The sequence below is a fragment of the Lytechinus variegatus genome, chromosome 9, assembly GCF_018143015.1.
Source record: "Lytechinus variegatus isolate NC3 chromosome 9, Lvar_3.0, whole genome shotgun sequence".
Taxonomy (NCBI): Eukaryota; Metazoa; Echinodermata; class Echinoidea; order Temnopleuroida; family Toxopneustidae; genus Lytechinus; species Lytechinus variegatus.
This window is the reverse complement of record NC_054748.1, coordinates 5,686,964-5,690,480: the sequence shown is the minus strand read 5'-3', so window position 1 is coordinate 5,690,480 and position 3,517 is coordinate 5,686,964.

The following is a 3,517-nucleotide window of genomic DNA, read 5'->3' as shown; positions in this document are numbered from 1 at the left end:
TCACTCTGTAATATCGGGTTTTGACTTATTTTGTAGCGCACGTCGTTATCTTGCAGTTTATAGGAAACCAAAACCCAAGAAGAGAAGCAATCTTATTGGAAAGAGTAAAACAAAAGTAACAATTTAATAAATATTTCATCAGAATCAGTTATGAATTAGGCAAATTATGGTCGTTTAGAAAGTGTTGTTGTAATTTCTATGGGTATCCTCAAATTGGCAAACTTGCTTCAAAATTGTTGATTTTGTGGACAATCCTCCGTTTGTTTTGTACACAAATTTCCCCCTTTATTTTGCATAATTAACAACTGATTGTTTTCTCCTGAACTTGACATATGCGGTGTAATTATAATTTCCCATGATATATATTATGCTCAGAATGAGACAATATGCGATTTGCCAATTTGAGGATCCCCATAGAAAGTAAAAAAAAAGACCTTTCAAACATCCATAACTTGCTTGTTTCACAACTGATTTTGATTAAACTTGTTTTAAATTGTTCCTCTCATTTTACTCTTTCAAATAATATTGCTTCTCGACTTGGGCTCTCGTTTCCTTTAAACTGTCTGTAGGGCATACAGGCGAATTGGGAATCTCCCTAAAAAAACACCCAATAGATAAATATACCAAAGTCAAGCATCAACATGATCAACAAAACAAGGGCAGTTTGCAGATGTCTTTATCAAAATGTTCTTTGGTAGGAAACAAAAAGCAGTCAAGTTGCAATTACATTTGGCTGTATGGCATGTTTAATATTGTCAAAAGTATTCAACACAGAAGTAACCATTTAGCTGTAGATATTAATATGCATGACAACAAAACACAGACAATTCAATGTACCATTCGACGCTGAAAACAACACACTCTCTTAAAATGCCTGGGTCATATTTGTCACGTTTGTGTAGAAGATTCATTCAACCGTCGAGTTCAAAGGCAGACTTGAATCGGCCTGCATTAAGCGTATATATTCTACCAACCAGTATGCTTATGGTAATACACACTTGAGTTTATTTGTCCAGGTTCAAAATGTTGAATTACAGAACACTCGTGTCGAGGCGTTATTGAATAGGTACTCCGGATAAAATAGTTCAATCTACATAAACAGAGTAAGATTCGCCGAACAAAATGCTGAAAATTATCAAAATCTATTAACAAATAACTTTGGTATTCACCATTATGTTATGCAATATTTTGTGAAAACAGTATATGTAAACCGTCTAGAATGGCTGACGACGCCTGGCCCCACTATCCTTTTTATCATATTTCATGGAATCATTATCATTTCATATTCGCATATATGTGTAAGGTGTTCTGTCTTGCCGCGGCTTGTAACACGATAAGTTGTAGTATCCAATTTTATGACTTTTAAAACCATGGTTGATACATCAAAACCATAAGCCCTAGACGGATATTACATGAACTATGATCAATTGTAATTAACAGTGGCTACTTTTTACTCATTTTTTATGCCATCGTGGACTTGTAGACATCCTTGACCACCAACTGTCCTTACAACCTATGTAAGGACAGTGTATTATTTGACCAATATAGACATGGTATAGACATAAAATCACATTCTTCGATACTGAGCAAACTGTAATTTTAGACTCATTTTTTTGAAAGCCATCTTGAGTTTGAACATACTGGACCATTGACTGTCGATTCTTGTTACTTGTCCAAATGTATTTTGAGAATTGAAACCATGGTAAAGACACAAAATTCATATCTCCCAGGTGGATAAGAGTTGAACTTTATGTCCATTTTTAGTATCAGCATCCATCATAAACTCCATTTTTAGAACCTATCTTGGATTTTTGGACCAACCAGACCACTGGGTGTCCTTGTTACTTGTCCCCCATGTACTACTTTACCCATAAAACCATTGAATTGAAACGAAATTAAAGTTAGTTATCAAAGTACTAGATGAATTGCGGATTCTTAACCTACGGCAGCCATTTTTGTGCGCCATCTTTGATTTTCCTGGTATCCTGGAGTTATTATATTCACTCTTACATTTATCAACGAATTTGTTTAACCCCTGAACCATGGCATACGAACCAAAATAAGAGTTTCTGGTGTATGATGAGTGAGTTGTATCAAGTTCCAGTGAATGGCAGCCATCTTGGACGCCATCTTGAAAATAACAATTTCCCGGATGCGGATTTTGATTCTTAGTATTTAAATTCCTGAGGTCAAATAATACAAAAACCCGATGAGAACCACTTGTTTCATTTTTCCGAGTGAGGGTATTTCTGGCCGTATATTGACCCTTCTACATCAGCTGCATTACACGATTCAAAATACCGAAGACAAATAATTATTCATAAACACACCATTCAAATCATAGTGAATTATTATTCATTGACCATACATGACTTTGATCTCGAGACATAAAAATTGTGCAAGACAATCAGTGATAGCCCTTATCAGCGCGTCCCAGAAAAGAGGAAACCCGTTTTTAGAGACAGGTTTCACAATTATTAAATATGTGTTTACTATTAATATAGTAGATTAATTATGGTAGATAATTATGGTAAAATTAGAAGCTCTACTTAGTGAGGCGAACATCTTAGCAAAACGTTCGCATACCGCAGATTATTGACAATAGATGTTGAAGCATGTCAGGAATGATTCGCGCAGAAACTCATTTTCGAATATGAATCCACTGTCATTTTAGAGATCAGTGAGATAATCATAACAAAGTATGCAAAAGAAATGCTAATGATCTAATCGTCGAATGAGCACGGTCGTCGTATCAGGAACCAGGATCTTGTTCAGCTTCTCTGTGCTACCTGGTTCTGACACCAAAATGTCAAACTTGTCTCGCTCATTAATGCGTGAAATATTTGTCCAATATAAGGTATCAAAATATAGAAAAATAATTGATTTGTATGATGATGTAAATGGAATATTATCACTCATTTTTGTTTGAAGAAATATGCATGAGATTCTCTGCTTCATTTCTTTCTGGGCACTGTGCACTGTACAATACCCAATTTTCAAGAACTAGAATCATAAACTATCAGAGCTAAGGTAACACAAAATTTTACCCTTGTTAAGATTTCGATGTTGATTTCAAAAACATTGTCTTAATTCATTATTCCTAAAAATATTCGTCGTTCTTGGTCATGTGATAAAAAAACTGGTAAACCATCTCATCTCAAAATGAAATGAGTTAAAATATTCAAAGTCTGTATTTTTCCCCTGAACTTGACTTTTGTTATGCATTTCGTATTCGTATTTTTATTTTTTTAATGTTTGTTTTATTAAATTTCCCTTTTCAGCCCCCAGATGGGCCTTTACTGTTCAGAGAAAATATGATTAGGTAAAACTTATTAAACGATCATTTTATGACGAATTGGGCCACTTGGCCATTTACCTGGCAATGCACTGGGCAGTTCAGGGTTGCAGAAATTGAAATTGTCCACCTTTTTTGCTAATAACATGGACACGTTTTATATTGTAGAAGAGAAAATAGGAGGTTTTCTTCAAGTGAACATATAATATTTGATGGCGAAAT